At 34.3% G+C, this 20,430-nt stretch overlaps 1 protein-coding gene across 2 annotated transcripts in view; it reads right to left on the reverse strand.

The window, feature by feature from the left end:
* Nucleotides 1-19,614, reverse strand: part of LOC136040124 (homeobox protein cut-like) — a 233,528-nt gene extending 213,914 nt beyond the window's left edge. For both annotated transcript variants that reach the window (XM_065724226.1, XM_065724224.1), the window contains exon 1: nt 19,478-19,614. The gene's annotated coding sequence lies outside the window, so the exon portion shown is untranslated. The remainder of the gene's footprint in view (nt 1-19,477) is intronic.
* Between the last annotated feature and the right edge of the window lie 816 nt (nt 19,615-20,430).

Consider the following 20,430-nt stretch of genomic DNA (forward strand, 5'->3'; position numbering starts at 1 on the left):
GACCTGATTTGCGGGACCTTGAAGATTTCTCCCTACACCCTAAGGTTTTTTAAACATTCAAGGAAAAAACACTCTCTAGTATGTAAAAAGCACCTGCATCTTTTTGAAAACAAACCCTATTGCGTAGCATGCACCTGCATCTTGAAGAAAATTTATAACACCTGTCTTGAAGAAGTTTTAAAAAAAGTGTCGGGTCTTGGATTCGGAGGGATAGGGTTCTGTTTAAAGTAATTATGCCCCCACTACTTATATTTTCATCATATTTTAGCATATTTCAGGAGGGTTAGCCTAACTTCACGTCTCGAGTAAGCACTGGCTAATGCGGAAATACCATTTTTTTAAATCTAGGAAGCCACAAAATTTGTGGCTCTAAAAATTTTTTATAAAAAAATGAAAGGTATTTTAGAATATTCAGGGAGCGGGTATATTTCTCCTCCACCAAAATGACAACTCTGGTAACTTTTTTGTTGGTTTTGTCCCTTGAAAATCCTTGCAGAATATGGAGACTCCGCCGCAGGGAGAAAACAACGGAACTTCAAATAGAATAGAGCAAAGAATCGTAGCTGTGTTGATCTCAAGCGGCTTAGTGCCGTGATATGTTACAAGTAGAAATAAATTCTTCGACACTTGTCAGGGAATAAATCTCCTCCTTGGCTATGTTTAAGTATTGACATTTGTGTGTGCAGGAAGAGGGAGGGGGGTGAAGCCGGCAAGGTCTATTTTTCTAAATCCAGAGATTTTTAAAATAAAATAATGTATTTTAACAGAAGTACAAAACAGTTTTTTTTTAAATATGAGGGGTTTGGGGCAAATACCCCCTCCATTGACACCTCTGCTATGAGCAGTGAAGCTTATGTGTGCTTAATGGTTCCAAAGAAAGTGTTCAGAATTTCCCGTCGTCGCAATCAAATACTAAACAGCTGTTGGGTTGATTACCCAATTTTTAGAGAATCATTTAAAGTGGTGACGAATCACAGGAACAATCAAAAGAGAATCGCCGAGTCACTCCCATCAACCTGACAAGACAACTGAAAATAATGACAAAACCTTTTATTTAACAAGTGACCTTCAATGAAACGCGGTCCCACGTAGATCGAATAACGTCAATCGTAGAGACAAATTATGACACTTCCAACAACAGTGATGATTGTGATGATATCGAAGTAACTTTAATACTTGTTTTGAAACAGAAGTCATGGCTTCACTTATTATGGTAGCTAGACAAATAGACAACCTTAACTTTTGTCGTATAGTTTTCGTTCTTTTAATGGTCTCATAAAAACTATAAAGGGACTATTCACTCTATCGCTGCGCGTGCACAGGTGAGCATACCTAAAAACTTTACAAAAAGCATAAAAAACTTGGATATACATTTATCATCCTTTTTTGCGAGCCAGACACAAATTTCGGAGGTTTGGCATAAAACCTGATAATACCCCTCTGGATACGGGATTAAATCTAGGCCTTAGGAACGCAATTCCACCGATATTAGCCAGATTTCAGACAATATGCCTACTAGGATCTTTTATTTTAAGATATATCTAACAAATTCTTGAAATCCTTGTAATTTATTATTTAGCAGAGTTATGAGGTTCAAAATCCTTTTCTTTTCGTCTCATTTGTGCTGTATCTCTGGAAGTTTAATTTTTTATAAGACAAAGTTTGTCCAATTTAATCAAAGGTCAGTGTCTTTGGAGGGGAAAGGGGTAGAGAATGTATTCAAAAAAGACTTAGGACCGTATCATAGTTTAAGTTTGTATGCAACACACCTACTTTCTAAAAGAGCTGAAGGTTCATCATCTAGGATTTTCCCCAACATAGTCTAAATAGAAACAAAAATTCGCAGTGAATGGATTAGGCTACGGCCAAAACTATAGCAAACTTAAAGGAGCGGAAACAGGAAGCTTGTACAGAAAAGAAACATCACCAAAGCCCTTGAAAGTACTGGTTACTTGTCGTTATGGGAACTGTGATATGAAGAAAAGAGCAAAATTCCGCCCCTGGTAGGCCTGCCAGCTTGAAGTCAGCTACCCTACTTAACCAGCCAAGATTTTACAAGCTAATCTTTTCGTATTATATCTTCGAAAACCCTTTTCTTATAAATTCCCCATTCTCTTTGGTCTCTGGTTTGATTCCCCTTTACCGATGATTGTCAGGAGTCTTTAATTTATTTTTAACTTCTAAATGAGGCCATCAAGCAACATCGCAAGTGACCCAAGTAGCTTTTATTCGGTATCTATACGTGTTATACCGCAAACTCTCCATTCTTTTTGGCCTCTGGTTCGACTCCCACTAACGGCACGTTTATTCAGCATCTTTATTTTATTAATTTTTTTGCAATTTAATGAGGCCGTAAATTTTCCTATTAGCTTTTAATCCTTATCTATCCGTGCTATATCACTAACTCCCTATTCTTTTCGGTCTTTGGTTTGACACCCACTAACAGCACATTTTTTAGCGTCTTTTATTTCTTTTTGTTTTTAATGTAGTCATCAGGTAGATGGCCAGCTTTTAACCCTTATATATCCATGTTATGTCGCAAAATCCCCATTCTTTTCGGGTTCTGGTTCGACTCCCAATAACTTCACGTTTTTTTAGCGTCTTTTCGTTTTTCTTTTTGATCCTTTCATACCTCATATGGTAACCGTCCCTTCAACGTACCTAGTGCCTCTTGTAGTTCAGATACCGCTTTCGAACTTAAGACAGTCAAATAGCATAAGTTCAGCCCTTCGTGTTGCGATATCTTTTACTCTCCTTGATGGCTCCGTAAGTCGTCAGTTGATCAGCGAACAGAGTAGTTTTTTGCCGTGCCTAAAAAGCAAAAATTAGCTGATTTTGACAGCGATGATGAAAACAATGCAGGGAAGTTTTTCAAATTTTATTATCTTGTTTTGCTCCTTAATGTCTCTACTTTTAGCTTGTTTTGTTTCATCACCCATTTCTGTGTTTTTGTTTCGGTTACCATATGGTAACCTTTAGTTTTAAGACGGGTATATTTTGAAGATGCTTCTCTTATACTATTTTGTTTTTGCTGGTTTATTGTACTCTAGATTATTTCTTTTATTATAAGATAACCTAAGTTTTTGAAACGATTAGTTTTTGAAGATGCTTCTCTTTTACTATTTTGTTTTTGTTGGATTATTGTGCTCTGGATTCTTTAGTTTACTTCACTTTTTTTTTATTCGTGAAGCACCTCATTCCGATCATTCTAATTTGACGAAGCAGAAGCACCCATTCACCCGTGGTCTGATCGGAATTTTCTCTTCCTGACACAGTGATTCTCTCTTATTCCGCCAGAAACCCCAAACCAAGAAAAGAGGAAGGAAATGTTATCAAAAAGAGGAGCAGACGTGTAAGAGAGAAGCTCACCCACGAGTGAGCTGCAAAGATGGCTCTGCTACCAAACAGCGAGTCTGAGATGGACATCATGTCTGATGATTGCGACAAGTCACAAATACACCATTCTTTTGGGTTTCTGGTTTGACTCCCACTAATGGCACGCTTTTTTAGCGTCTTTAATTTATATATTTTTTGCTTTTTAATGAGATCGCCGGGTCTACACTGTAAATAGCCCTAGTAGCTTCTAATCCTCACCTATCCGTATTATATCGCAAACTCCTCATTCTTTTAGGTCTCTGGTTCAACTCCCGCTAACGACACGTTTTTTTAGCGGCTTTCATTTTCCTTCAATTTTGATGCATGGTCGAAAAATTTTTCCAAAAGAATTTACTACAAAAGACTTGAGGATTCAGAGCAGCCCATAAAAATGCGGCTATCTTTATCCTTAACTAAGATTCAATGAGACACCTCTTTGTGACTTTTCCTAATGGTTTTCCATCTTCCACAATTGTAGCAGAATTCTTGTCCCTGTTAAAATATTGATGACACGAGCATCAATTAGGTCTAATGCAAGCAGAACATTCAAAACACGTAGCTTACTGAATCCTAAATGTAAGCATGTATATTTCCGATTCGTGGCTCAAAAGGGAAAAACAACTTCTCAAGGGAAAAAGTAAGAGGAATTCAAGGTACTTTGGGCACTATCTTCGTTAATTATAAGGATTGCAGATCACTCATTGCTCTGGCAGACGATTGACAAATTCTAAACGTAGCTTCAATCCCTAGCCACCAGATTTCCTAGACTAAGAAAAGAAGTCTTCGTTAATTATAGAGATGTAATGAACCTGAAAATATTCCTTTAAATATTTATAAACTAATAACCTATTCGGATGAGTTATAGTAAAAAATAAATTCATTATTTATCGATTCATCATCGCTTTGTAATTTGAAATCGGTTTCGAAGGGTGGTTGGGGAGGACTAGCCTTCAAGGAGTCTCTCAAGGATAAAAGCAAGAAGAAGCAAAATCTTTGGTACTGAGGGTACTTTGTTCGTTAAAAATAAGGGATTTTAAGATAAAACACATCTACAGCAGACGAATGATAGATTTCGAAGAGAACTTCTGTTTTTATCCACCAGAATCTCTTGGTAAAAAAAAAATGGTAATGACAAAATGCAATAAACGGGAGAGCAATAATTCAAAATATTTAATATTTTTAGATTAAAGCAATAACAAACTCTTTTTTATCTTTTCATCTTCGCTATGAATCACAAAGCAAAAAAAGACATATTGCGACACTTAACCGATGGTTCTTTTCAAAGAGGAAAGGAGGAGGCGCTAGCCCTTAAGAAGCTTCTCAAGAGAAAAGCCAGGAACATCAAAATCCTCAGGTAGTTTCTCCGTCAAAAACAAGAATTTCACAAGAAAATCTGGGTACTTCCTTCGTCAAAAGGAAGATTTTATGATTTAACACTTCTGAGGCAGGCTATTGGCAGATTCTAAAGAAAGATTCAAATCCTAGCCATCAATTACCATGATATGTAATTGGGAATTGGTTTTGAATGGAGGAGGTGGAGGCCTAACTTCCAAGGAACTTCTCAAGAGAAAAGGCAAGAAGGATCACAATCCTTTGGTAGTTTCTTCGTCTATAAGACAGATTTTAAGATCAAACACTTCTGTGGCAGACGATTGATAGATTTTAAAAAAGCTTCAAATCCAAGCCATTAATACCATGGTATGTAATAGGAAATTGGAAGAATTCGAAGGGGGGAAGAGGAGGGCTAACCTTCGATCCACTTCTCAAGGGAAAAAGCAAGACGGGTTCAAATCTTTAGACACAATGGGCTCAACCATACTTAATTATAAGGATTTTAAGATCAGATTTTTCCTGCAGGTGACAACTGGAGATTCTAAAGATAATACTAATCCATAACCAAGCCGCTTGAGGTCAACACAGCTACGCACGCTCCTCCTCCATCCCAATTTATTCAAAGCTGTCCTCTTTATACCCTCCCAGGAAGGGGTATCTAGCACTACATTGGACAAACGTGCTGACTAAAGCTGGTCAATTAAAATTGAGAAAAGACCCAGATCAATAAGTCAAACAACATTCGTCTCAATTTTTCTGCTTAATGACTTGTCACATTTTTTTTTTTAGAAGGCTAATCAAACCGTTCATTTTTGTTTCTTTTCCTTTGTGATTTTGTGCAACCCCCGTCTTCGAACATTTGTGCATCCGAAATAATCAGTTCTTATAACCACAAGAAAAAAAATAATTGAAAGATATAGTCAATCCATAAGAGACTTAAGTAAAAAAGACTTAAGTGAAAACTTTCCCTTTTTTCAAATTCAACAAAGCAGCTTCAGACGCTAAGGTCAGCCACGTACATAATATTTTTTTTTCTTTTTTAAGAGCTCCAAGTAGCCATTATCCAGAACAAATGTTCCTTCTTTGGTATTCTTAAGAAACGGTATTTCTTAGAAAAGGAGGACAATCAAAAGTCATTTCAGAAGAATGAAGATAAATCATCATCATCAGCTTTTTTTTAAGAGCTGTAAGTAGCCAATACTGAAAACAAAATATCCCTACTTTATATTCCAAGGGATTTTTAGGAATTAATACTCTTGGGAAAGTCATGAGAATCGAAAGCAACCTCAAGAGTTTTAAAACAAACAACAGTTTTTTTTTTTAGAACCTGCAAGTTGTCAAAATCTGGAGCATTCCTAATTTGGTCTAACTAGACCAACACTGTTTAGAAAGTCATGTCAATCTGGAGTGGTATCAAATGCCTGAACTGCCATCATCAGCTATTTTTTTTAGCTGCAAGTAGCCAATATTGGAACAAATTTTCTTTCTTTGGTATTCCTAGATAATGACATCATTTAGAGAGTGAGGATAATAGAAAGTAATCCAAAAACAAAAAGTCAAGTCACTGTCATCAGTTTTTATTGAGAGCTGCAAGTAGCCAATATTCGACATTAAAATTCCTACTTTATATTCCAAATTATTTCTAAAGATCAGCACTCTTTAGAAAGTCCAGTCAATCCAAAACTACCTCAAATGACTGAACTGTCATAATTATCAGTTTTTTTTTTGTTGGAGCTGCAGGGAGCTAATATACAGAATATTCTTTCTTTGGCATTACTAGACACTATAACTGTTTAAAAAGTTCTGTCAATTGGGAGGGCTCAAAAATAATTGAACCACCATCACCATATCTTTTTGTAGGAGCTGCAAGTAGCCAATATCTGGAACTCACATTCATTGTTTGGTATTACTAGATGACAGCTCTGTTTAGAAAGTCCTGTAAATCAAGAGCTCTCTAAAACGACTGAACTACCATCATTATCATTTTTGTTGTTGTTGGAGCTACAAGCAGCTAATATTTGGAACATTCATTCTTTGATATTACTAGATACTGGGACTGTTTAGAAAGTGATGTCAGTCGAGAGTGCTCAAAAATTACTGAACCACCATCATCATATTCTTTTGCGGGAGATGCAAGTAGCCCCCATCTGGTTCTTATTTTCCTTGTATGGTATTACTAGATGTCAGGGATGTTTTTCTCAAGGAACCTAAGCCTTATATATAGTTAGGTCCCGTTCTATGAATGAAGATTATTCCTAGAGATGAGCACCGTTTAGAAAGCTCAGTCAATAGAAAGTGACCAGAAACGACTGAGTATATATTATTCCAAAAGAGCCATAAGTAGCTGCTGCAGCTACTTACAAAAGAGCTGCTGAGTACATATATTATTCCATCGGTTCTTTTCCAAAAGAGAATGAATATACCTACTTTGGTATTCCTAAAGATCAGCAAAGTTTAGAAAGCCCAGTCAATCGAAAGCGATCTCAAAAGAACGGATCATAAACAATTTTTATTTTGCAGCTCATGCATAAGAGAATTGTCAAATGGTCCGTGAAATTGACAGAACTTTATCGTCAATTCCAGACAAGCCTCGTTCTCATATTCCCAATCAGATTCTATCATGTCTCAGGGAATAGAAATGTTCTTTGGAATTGACAAGTTCTGTTATTGATCCTACCGAGGGATATGTTATTCGATATGTAGTGACAAGAGACTTGAATTTGCGGATTCAAACTATTAAAGATTAATAAAAGTCTCACAACACTACAAGGATGAGCGTGGCAAAACACATGCATAGACAGGTTATTCAGCACAATAGAAAGGTTTCATTCAGGCACATCTACAGATGAAGGGAGGGTTCGTGTCTGGCCCCTCTATCTTTAATTTCTTCTCTCTCTATCTCTCTCTCTCTTTTTCTCAATCTGTTTTTACCAACCTGATCACACGACGGTTTGATACGGCCTTTTTTGGAATAAAAATTACATTTTATAGAAAATAGTGGACATAGGCAAGGGTGGATTGAGGGGGCGGGGGCCCCCTTCGAGATTTTTCTGGCACCCTCATTCTGTTTTTTACTCTTTTCTCCAAAATAAACTTATCAATATGGTCAAACGGTGCCCAAAGACAGACCAAAGACTTTGTTCTAGATCCACCCTTTAGCGTAGAAACTATGAAATTGCATTCTGAAAAAAAAAGGATTTGGATTGATTAGCCGGATATGGACGTAAGCCTTGGATATCTACTTATCCTTAAACTTTCCTTTAATGTACATCTTAGCAATTTTAATAATTTAAATATTTAAACTCAATCTTCCCTTCAAGATTAATTTTAACGATTTTTAGGAATCCTTTTCTAGGAAACAAGATTTTTACATATTCGCCCAATTAAGACAGAAATTATTTTTAGAAATGTTTCAAGTCTTTATTATAATTGCTTAAGGTTGATAACATAAGCCCGTAATTGGATCAGATTAAACCCCCCTATGTACTTTAGCCCTACTTAGATCAGACACAGCTTATTTAGATAATTTTTAATCATCCTATAGAAGAATATTCCAGGAAATTATATTTCTGTGGCTTCATCGAATCATGTCAGAACTCATCCTTAGAAATTTTTCAAATCCTTCTAATAATTATTTAAAGTTGATGATATAACCCCATACTTGGACCAAATTTAACCCCACTATACTTTTAGATTGAGTTAAACTCAATCTTTGCTTCAGATCTTTTTATCAATTTTTAATCACCTTATAGAAGACAATTCTATGAATTTAGATTTCTATAGCTTCAGCAAATCAAATCAGAACTGTCTTTAGAAATGTTTCAAATCCTTCTTATAATTGCTTAAAGTTGATAATATAACCCCACTTGGTTCCAGTTTCACAATCCCAAATTCATTCCAGAAAATGTTAAATCTCCAGCAAAACGAAAATAATTCAAATCCTATCCCATTTCTATTTAATTATTCATTATTCCTCAATGTGAAAAAGCCCTATTTTGAAAGTATTGATCTTTCTGATTCTAGTTAGAGTTCCAGAGAGAATAGCTATCAAATAAATCCCTGGAATATATCCTGGAAATACATTAATACTATAATGAGACTTGGAATTAATGAAAGAATCAAGTTTTGTTATTGATCGAAGCGAAATGAGGATTGTTCTTGATAAAGGAAGTTTTGTTGTTGACATAAAAGCAGTGGCATCAATTGATAAAGAATGTAAGGAAGGGGGAGAACATATTTTTCAAATTCACCAGGGGCGAGGTAACTTCGCTTCTTAAGGGTATTTTTCAAAGAAAATACATAAATAGTTATTACACAAAATCGAGAGGGGGCAAATGCCCCCTCCCATCACAATTGATATCCCGGCAAAGAAGCAGTATCTTTTTAAATCCTATAAAGGTGGGCAACTTTGTTTCTTAAACGCATTTTTCAACAAAAATACCAAAGATATCTTTCTTAATCTAGATAGGGCAAATGCCCCCTCCTATCCCAATTAACACTACGGCACCAATGTGCCAAATAGATTTTTACGCATAATTTTTTCTAGGGGGGGGGGGTAATAATAATAGATTAATTCCGATGGATAATCTTAAAAACAAAGTTTCCAGAAATTCAAGGAAATTTGGTATTACGAGGAAGGAAGGAGGCTGGCTCCCTCATTGGTTGCGGACTTAATACGTACTGCATAATCCATAATACATTTTACGTTACGCGGAGCAAACTTCTGGTACGCGTGGCCGGCACAACCTGGTTTACACGAATATTGAAAGTGGGTAATCCTTCGTGTTGTCAATACGCACCGGCCCTCAATCTGTCTCAAACCGACCATTACGGACTTGTCAGCGTTATCTGAACATAAATAATGTATTAAAACCTGTAACATGCAAACTACACGAAAAATATTTTTTTCAAGGCTTCCAAAATCGTGTCATTTCGTTAAGTATATGATTTTCAACACTTCATATGACTTTGTCAGCAAATGAATTGGTGCAAATAGGAGGGTCATTTTCTTAAACTAAATTAAATAATTTCTAATTTAATTCAAATTATCCAATCAACAATAACTTAAAATTATATTCAAATAATATTCAAAATAGCAATAATAATTATTTTCTTAAATTATATAATCATAATAAATGATATATTTATATATTTCTTTAAAATAATATTTATATTTAAAAATAACAATCAATTTAAAATAATAGTTTATTTTAGGTTTATAACAATATAATATTTGAAATAATATAGTATTTAAAATAACAAATAATATGTTTAAAATAAGATGATATTTAAAGTAATAATCAGTATGATTTAAATAACAGCATTTTATACATTGTTAAATAAAAAAAAGTTTTTTTTAACTGAAAGTAAGGAGCGGCATTAAAACTTAAACGAACAGAAATTACTTCGAATATGAAAGGGGCTACACATTGGCTCAATGAAGAAACGGAAAAACCATTGTGTTAGGCTTTAACCCTCTCCCTCTACCACATAATAATAAGAACAAAGATGGGAAATTAGCTGAATTTAACAATAGCTACATATCATTTACTTAGTCACTATGTTGACTAAGACTGACCTAAGACTGACGCTGTCATTTTCACTGTCATACGACTAAGGTCATATCTGACATTTTCACAAGTCTAAAATAAGGACCAAAAACCATTTACTAAAGGCCCATTCACAATGAGACTTTAATAATATTGAGACTTAGCTAGCAGCTAGCGCTAATTTCAGTCAATCAGAATTTTTTGATTTTTCAACCAATCAGGAAATTTTATGAAAAATCAAATTGGTTTTAATTACCGTTAGCTAAATCTCGGTATCAGCAAAGTCTCGATGTGAATGGACCTTAAGCTAATCTTAACAATGAGGATCGGCAGGACAATGTAGATCAGAAGAACCATTACCCTTCTAGTTCTCCCTTTAATGATATCTTAGCAAATCATTTTTGGCAAATATCTGGTAAGGGTAAAAAATATTAGATGTGTGGCAGCAACAATAAATAATTTAATATCAAACAATCAAATTCCTAACTGTTTTTAAGCTCCAGTATTTGAAAAAACACGACCCTATCGCTTTTTATCAGAAACAGATACAACCCCATCAAACCGATTGACTGCAGAAGAAAACGATAATTCAAATTCTTCCCGATAACTTCTCTTAAAGAAACAAAAACATCTGTTTTAAATCATTTTGGTTTGACATCTTTAGCCCTCTGGTAGAATATGATAAGAGTCCTCTGTTGACAAGTATATCTCATCAATCAATGATTTTCAGATACCCCCTGCGGATCTGTAGACCAAACAAATGATTTTGTCACACTCAGTCTCATGTTACAGTAGCCAATAGCCTAGGATGCTGTTTCTCAAGCAATCTTATGGTAGGAGCATCAATTGCAGGGGGGGGGGCAGGTAGTCAGACATTAAAAAATGCTGTTTTTGGTATTTTCAATACTTTTTTGGTATATACTTTTTTAGAAAAAGACGAATAACACTATCACTTCTTCGCAACAGGCTAAGGTTTAATACAGTAGGAATAACTAGGTAGAATTTGAATCTTCCTTTTTTTATTGGCTTAATATTTCCACAGGCACACCAGAGAGCCAATCAGGTTTGACTTCCTTTTATGGTGTATGCTTTAGCTATAATATAGTTGGATTCCAAAAACACGCTATAGACGAAAACCAACGGAATTAAGCACACATTCACTATAGCAATCTCTCATTTTCTCTTTAACTCAATGTTAGATTTGATTTCAGCGCAAAAATAATCTGATTTTTAAATGGTCCAGAATTCTTTGGTTGTGTGCTTAAGTATGAAGTGCTTAAGTATGATTGAAGTGCTTAAGTATGATTCTTTGGTTGTGTGCTTAAGTATGAAGTGCTTAAGTATGATTCTTTGGTTGTGTGCTTAAGTATGAAGTGCTTAAGTATGATTGAAGTGCTTAAGTATGATTCTTTGGTTGTGTGCTTAAGTATGAAGTGCTTAAGTATGATTGAAGTGCTTAAGTATGATTCTTTGGTTGTGTGCTTAAGTATGTTTATAAATCTTTTTTTGGAATGGTCTAAGCTCGATTAGCTTCAAATAGATTACTTAATGCTCACTGATAAAAAAGTTTTTTTTTTCATTAGTCATTGTTTCATAAAGAAGTCCTTATGTCATAAAAATTATTAAAGTTCAGAGTCAATCAAATCATTCAAAAGTAAAAAACTAAATAAAAGAGTGTTCAAATATAATGGTATATAATAAGAATATAATATAATATGATAATGAGAGCTATGTAGCCAGTGATGGTAGTTCTTGAAAAAATTTCTACTCAGACCTCTCATCCAATTAGATCTTAAAATTATAATATGAATCATGATTTTTTTTTTATCTCATTACTCCTTTATTGTACCCATATGCATATGGGTATAACATTTTCCCATATGACCTGATATAGTTAGGCCAATATAATAACCAATTTTGGTTTTAGCTGAAAAAACTACGTTGTTGTTTCCTATTTACGCAAATTATCAAAGGTTTTTCTAATAAGAAAAACCACTTGAGAGGAACTGGATATCTGCCCTCCTCCAATATTTAAAATCCAGAAAGATATTTAAAAAAGAAGGAGACCCTGAAAAGGAAAATTTTTTGAGTCTTGCCCCTTTGAGGATAATTACTAAATCCCTGCCAATTCAAACGAAGGGACCTATTCAGGGGCGTGGTGCCTGGAAGGCAAGGACGAGGGGGCAGTTGCCCAACAAAATAATTTGAAGAAAAGAGTTATTATATAGCCCATGTCCTTTGACTATCCACAATTGGACCCCTTCCCCCCCATAAAAATGCTGCAGATCCGCGCTTGCTGCAGTTAATCGAAGTTTAAACGCAATACATTCCATCAAAAAGAAAAACATTTCTGTAATTTCTTCCAAAAATACAGAAAAAACATTTCCCGATTAATTATCAGTACTACGATAAGGGCTATAGATTTTTGTAGTATCAGGAAAAGGAAAATCTATACGCCTGTCCATTCAATCTTTGTTTCAGCAAGTAATATTGATCGCTCCAGAAATGGATAGCTCCAAGTTTCCAATAGAGAATGATTTGGGATTGTATTTATTGGGAAAAGCCTGTAGAGGAACACATACTAACAATCATATTGATCCAACATTTAACTACAGGTGGATGAAAGGAATTTCAATTTTTTATTTTCGTCAAAGCAAAACTGACGCAGGTGACAATAGGGGGGAGGGGGAAGATTGACACCGAGTTTTATTGCATCCTCCCAAAGAAAAAATGTTCTCAAAAAGCCATCCACCCCTATATTTTCGTGAATTGGTGCCATGAAAACTAAGTTATTTAGCATACAGGTACAATTAGGGCTTTGGGAGGAAGTGGTGGGAGCGTGTATTGCTGGACTCATATTTTTTTATATAAAAATAGTAGTTTTGTGAATATAGTGAAACTGGATAAAAATATGACTTTTTAAGAAAGTGTCAGGGGGATGCGTGTATTCAGAGCCGTTCCTAGTTTTGGTGACACCAGGAGACAAATTGATTGCCCCCCCCCCAACTCAAATACAAGCAAAACAAGCCACACCAAAGTAAACAATTTTATGGAAGTGCCCCCCCCCCCAGCTGCATATTGTTTGGCTTACACATATATGATGAGCGCTTATTTCGGGGGGGGGATTCATAAAGTATTAAAAAGACTGAGCTGAATTATTGCAGGATATATACAATTATACAATAATACAATTATCAAAACATTAAAATTGTAGACACAACTAGGGTTTTTAGAGGAAGTAGCGGGGGAGGGGGGAGGTGTATTTCTGAGCTTGTAAATAAAAATCGCATTGTTTGAGGTGGTCCAAACTAAAAATAATAGAAAAAACAATGAGCTAGAAGTAAAGATCCGTTGATTTTTAATTAAAATCAAGTAGTTGTGGGTATTAACCCATGGTTTAATTGTAGAAATCTGGCATAAGCCCTTTCTAGGATTGTAATTTTTTAGGAATATTAATTTAGTACTAAATTTACAGGTATATATATATATATTTTATATATATATATATATATATATATATATATATATATATATATATATATATATATATATATATATATATATATATATATATATATATATATATATATATATATATATATATATATGTATGTATACAAATACTTGTTTTTTATGTATATATAATATATAGAATACTTGTTTTTCTATATATAAAAATATATAAGTTTTTTATATATATAAAAAATACTTGAGTGGGAAGAATAATTCATGAAAAATAGCATATATGGGAGAGTAGGAGGCATGTGGCTCTGTGATAATATATTAGATTGAATTTATTGAACGAGTTTTTGAAAGTAGGAGAAGGGTACCATGTTCATGAAAAATATCATGCATGAAAGGCAGGTGTCTCTTTACAAGACTTTATGCCACGTTATATAATTTTACGGAGTAGATTAGACAGTTCGTAAATTGGTTGTCCGTAATTTAGACAGTGCTAAGTGGTCTCGAGCTCCACTTAAAATTTTACATTGCTTACGTTTACCTAACGTTATGGGGAAAAGCTCAAGACAACAGCATCAAAATCCAAATTATGGAAAAACAATAAATACTTTTTGAAAATTGTAACTGCATTAGAGTTGAAAACCTTTAAACGCAATAATTGTAACGCATTAGAATTAAGCACCTTTAAACACAATACGAAAAGAAAAACCGAAGAAGAAGAAGAAGCAGAATTAACTGCTAAAACTGATTTAGTGTTATCCATTTTTGTTCATCAGCCTGGGGCCGAACAAAACACAGCTCCTTCCCGAATTTGACGGGAAGAGGTCTTAAGAACGACTTAAAACGAATTTGAAACTACATGGGAAGGATAAGAAGGAAAACTTTGAACAGATTCGAGTAGAGGAGGAGCGTATGAGGCTGTGTTGGCCTCAGGCAGCTTGGTACTGAGTGAGTTGTTAGTAGTAGTATTGTCAAATTGTTGTTGGATAGTAAAGTTAAACATTCTCCTGTACCAGCAGAACAAGAAGCCGCGTTCCCTAGTTGGAGCCGTATTCCGCGCTATTGGAATTAACTGTAATGGGTTTTTGAGTATTCTCCACTTATTGTTGAATAGTCCTAGTATTAGAGTTACTCGGAAGAATAGGAGGATAGCCTAAGTCTGCAAACCACGAGTAGAATATTGGAAGCTACAGTGATGACAGTGATCCAGTATGGTTCTGAAGTATGGGTGAAAAGCGAATGAACATTTGTTAGATGTTTTCCAGAGAAATTGCCTACGGAATGTTCTGGGTACCCGGCTGACTGACCGTATTTCAAACAGTAGTCTGTACGAAAATTGTGGCTCAATCCTACTTTCTAGGGCTATAGTAAGAAAGTTGAGATGGCTAGGGCACGTTCTGCAGAAGAAGGATGACAGATTGCGGAAGATTGTCCTTTTTCGGCCAATCGTCTAGGGCTAAACGGAAAGCAGGTCATTCACGGTTGAGAAGAAATCATAAAGAAAGATTTAAGGGAAATGAGAACTTCCTGGGAGGGTGTAAAGATGGAGGTTATGAATATATTGGGATGGAGGAAGAGCGTGCGGTGCTGTGTTGGCCTCAGGCGGCTTGGTGCTGTGGTGAGTTGTTAGTAGTAGTAGTAGTAGATTTAAATATCGTTAAAAGTTTTAATCTACCACGAGAAAAAGAAATGACTGCGTCCTTTACCAGCTATTATAATTTACTGCTATAACTTGTTGAAAATTACCTAATTAGTGTCTTTTTGCGGCAAAATTAAATTAGCGCAAATATAAATTTAACCAAAAGGCTAAATTTTTTATTGATAAAAATGGATACAGGAAATATGTTGATTTTGTTATCAGTTGTTTAATGATAGATTGTATTACTACAGTCCTTATGGTATTATAAATAACACTATTATATTTAATTTATCGTTATTATGAAATATTATGTTAACATAAGTTCATCACTTTAAGATGGAAAAATTGGAAAATTTGAATTGTTGAAACATTTTTATAACACCAAGCAAAATTAAAGTTACTAAAAAAATCACAGTGGAGCAAGCTCGTGAAGCACAGGATTAGGGGGGGGGCAGAGCATATGGTACCACAAACTTATAAATAACAATAATCTTGCAAATTTAATTATATTTGATTATCAGATGAGAAAGCATAGTAGTTAACTTGAGATACATGAGAATATGGATAAAGGCAAGTATTTACTAATTATATTTTCTAAAAAATAATAATAATAATCAGTATTATTATTATCACTGGGGGTGTTCTCGAGAGAAGGCGATTGTCTTTTTTCCTTTCATTATTATTTTAATTAGTGTAGGATGCCTCTAGAAACATTTATGTAGGTTGTTTTTTATTATTATTATTTTAATTTAGGATGTCTTTAGTAATGTTTATGTAGTTAATCGCTACGCGTCAGCAAAATTTAATTTTTTCCCTAACCAAAAGTTTAAAACAAGGATATTCCTGCGTAGGTGCTCTGAGGGAGAAGAGGCAGTCTAATATGCTGATTTTCCCAATTTCTGTTTTCTTTTGTCCCCAACAATTTGATACTCAACCCGGAGATAATAATCTGCGGACCAGACTCTTACCCTAGATTTTGGATTGACATTGACATTGAAGATGAGGTAAAGAGTTTATTCTCTCAATGCTCTTGAATATTATTTTTCCCATCTTTCATTTTAATTTCGAGCAAAGTGAGTAGCCTAAAATCAAACGCAATATTTTTGTATTTATATCTAGTCAGCTTATTTTTATTATGAATTACTTACTACTTGCTTATTTTGATTAGGGACGCCTCTGTAATGTAATTTTTCCCCGAATAAACAAAGGGCACTCGACATGACTTGTCAGACTAATATTTCTATAAAGTATTAGGAATAAATAGATAAAAAACAGAAGTTTCCTCTTGAAAGGAGTTGGACATTAGTGTCCCCATCTTTCATTTTCTCTTTCGAGCAAAGGGCGATTTCCGAAAGTACTATCGAACATAAAACTTCTCCAATTATTTGTAGTCAACCTATTTTCTATTGTGATTCGAATAAGAAAAGGATCTTAGTCTTTCTAAATTCTTTTGTTTCTGAAAAGAATAAAAAGACACTTGGAATTTATGTAGTTGTAATATTATTATAATGGTACTTGGACAATATTTTCCATAAAATGCATGGTTTGAAACTATTATGTGCGTTTCAAAAATGATAAAAGCCATAGAGTTTAAGGGAAGGGGCTTGGTAAGCAATTCCCTTACCAAAAAAACATAGTTAGGAAAGACAAAGGCGGATCTATAGCAACATCTTAGGGAAGCTCAATGTGATAAGGGCAACAATAATTGACAAAATTATAAAAAAGAATATAAAGAACTATATAAAAAATTATAAATCAGCATAGTTAGCGACATTCTAGGACCACTGGGTCGATACGATCACCCCTGGGAAAAAAAAACAACAAATAAACACGCATCCGTGATCTGCCTTCTAAAAAAATATACATAATTCAACATTTTTGTAGACAGGAGCTTGAAACTTCTACAGTAGGGTTCTCTGATACGCTAAATGTGATGGCGTGATTTTCGTTAAAATTCTACAGCTTTTAGGGGGGTTTCCCTCTATTTTCTAAAATAAGGCAAATTTTCTCAGGCTCGTAACTTTCGATGAGTGAAATTAAATTTGACGAAAATTATATATTTAGAATCATCATAAAAATGTAATCCTTTTGATGTAACTATTGGTAACAAAACTTCATTTTTTATAGTTTCTGTTACTATTGAGCCCGGTCGCTCCTTACTACAGTTCTTTACCACGAACTATTGGATAGACTTGAGGTGTGTCTTAAGGCAAAAGAGGTTATTTCGATAGTATTCGTACTTTCAGGCTAAGCTGCTTTTGTCATAAATGGAAACTAAAATAAAAAAAAGGACTTGATCAGTATTTATGATATTACGGGCATCAAACCCCCCTCCTCAAACCCATGCTATGAAAAATCAGCAGCTTTGACGTTACGACACCACAAAAGTGAGCTAAATATGCTTAAGCAATTTCATCTGGACTAACAAGTACACTTGGGATGAACTTTTTTAAACCAGAAAAGTTTTCGGTAAAATTTTAAAGTACCCACCTCCACTCCTTCTCCCTCTAGAGGGCCCTGAAATTTGCCTACATGACAGGTCTATCTATACCTATTGAAATTTTGACAAAACAACATTTTACCTTAATATTCAGTTACCAGTTGCTTTTTCTCTGCCTTTAGTTCTGAAAATGCAATTCCTGTTATTTAAGTAGAATTTTGAGCCATATCAATGTTTTTTTTTTCAAAATTTAGGAAATGTATTTGCATATCTTAAAAACCTTATAAAATGGAATTGAGCTAAGTTATGAAGCTGAAAACAATTTTGTTGTACTTCAATTAAGCAGAATATCTATTTTGCAAGGTTTCACTTTTATAACACACATATTTTTAAAGGTCATCAAAGGTCAGGGCCCTCTAGAGGGAGAAGGAGTGGAGGTAGTTGCTTCAAAATACCTTCCCGGGACATACTTTAGTCTGCAGATTCATCCCTGAAAGTTTCATTTTCCTAACCTAGACCCTTTCTGAGATAGCAAGAAGTCAATTTACTAGAATTTTACCAAGTTTTCTTTTTAATTTGGAACCGCTGTTGTTATTTTTCAGTTGTTTTTCAGTTGTTTTTCATCTTTTATCATCACGACAATTATGCACTTTTTCAATCTTTCTGGAGGAGGGGAAAAATGATTTATCTCTCTTAGCGTTCCATATTTAGGAAAATTAAAATAAATCTTGGTGCTTGTGTCTTAAAGCCACCACACTCAACGTAAACATGATACAATAACCGGCTTTCATTGTCTTTAAACTAGACAATTAGCTTCGGCTAAATGGGAAACTGCATTCTAGCTGTATTTTAATTACATTTTTATTTGATATTCTGGTTAGGTTAACCTAAGTTTAGGCCACGTATTTAATATAATACGTTCTGGTGGGGGCCTTATTTCCATAATTGAAATAAGGCCGTTGATAAGTAACATAATATGTTACTTTTGTAACAAAAAAAGTATTTTACTTTTGAACAGAAAATTGGCGTAGACTATATTACAGGAAATATGGAAAATTTTGAAACAATTGTGTAAACATTGGCATTTACATGCTACACAACTTTCATGAATTCCTATCTCTACAGAAGGGACGAAAACACTCTTTAGTAAAAATTATCAAAATCGGTATGAGATATACAACAAAATTACAATATATAATGTCAACTATCTTTTTCAATAATTTATTTGAGAAAGATCTTTGATTTATCCTTAAAAAAGATATCAAAGATTTAACCTTTGATAAAGGCTATTATCTCATTTTCGCATTAAGCGTGATAGCTTTAATACACAAGTGCCAAAGGCCCTAATTTTGGCCACATATCCATTCCTGAAAGTTTCATTTCAAAATTATAAATTTGTAAATTTACAGAGAATAAAACTCTTTAAATGAATTGTAAGCAGAACAGCACATTTTTTAAGCTTTAAACTTTAGATTTTGTCAATTACCTGAGGCACGTAGGCCTACCCAGGAATTTCCTTCGGGGGCTCAATACTAAAAAAAAATCTTTTATTAACAATCTAAATGAGAAATGCCAAGAAAACAAGGGATTCAGGGGGGCTCACTCCACTGGATTACCTATACCTTTTAAAAAGGTAATATCTGATAAATTTACGAGACAACATAGTTTTAGATTACTTACAAATCCAATTATGTCAATTTATATCCACCAATGTATTGATTAAACCAAACTTAGTTATAAATCTTTGTAAAACAGAATAAATCAATTAGATTAAAAACATCAAAACTATATAACTAAACTAACTGATATCGCTGCTGGCTAAACTACAACTGATTGTGAATAGACAGAAATGTAGAAAATCACGGAGAGGATGGCTCTTATTGGCTCCGCCTATTATTTGAAAAGAGGCGGATCCAATAGAGATCAAAAGTCTCCGCTAAAAAAATAAATTGACTTATATTAATGATGATTACCATCAATTAGACTGTAGTTGAAAAACGGGTTGTGATGGAAATTTTCCCATGGTTGCAGTTGCATTAAGTAAACTTTGAAAGTCAAATTGTCAAACGTTTTACATACCTTGGAGGATGGCCAATTGAACTTGGAAGGTATAAAGGTCAATGGGGGGGGGGATTGGGTGTCCCACTAGATATAAAAAATACTTCTTGCGGGATGTATCGCACTTTTCGCGTATAGCACCTATGTTAACTTCTTCATCTAAGTACAACCTATTCCTCTGACTAATCCTAATGAAACATCAGGAAATATGATGAAAATAAATACTTTACAAAAAACATTGGGCTACATATTTATACATTGAGGGGAGGGGGAGTATAGTAGGTCTGCATGCAAAATGTGTTAGGTACATTCATTCTGCATATTATGAAGTAAGAATTATTATTTATTGGAAAACCCGTCATACAAAGAAAGGAAAAGAGGGACCAATAACCGAAAGAAAAAAGATGAAATAAAGACTAAGCGCACAAACAAACACTTAAAAAAAACGATGGTTCAACTTCGTCAAACAGAAATTATAAGCACGAATGTGCTTTTCCAAAGCTATAATGGGGTCAGCAATGCTGAATTTTCTAGCGAGATAAGAGTTGCGGGTCCAAGGAAGAAAACGTAATAAA

The sequence above is a fragment of the Artemia franciscana genome, chromosome 20 (genome assembly GCF_032884065.1).
Source record: "Artemia franciscana chromosome 20, ASM3288406v1, whole genome shotgun sequence".
Lineage (NCBI taxonomy): Eukaryota > Metazoa > Arthropoda > Branchiopoda > Anostraca > Artemiidae > Artemia > Artemia franciscana.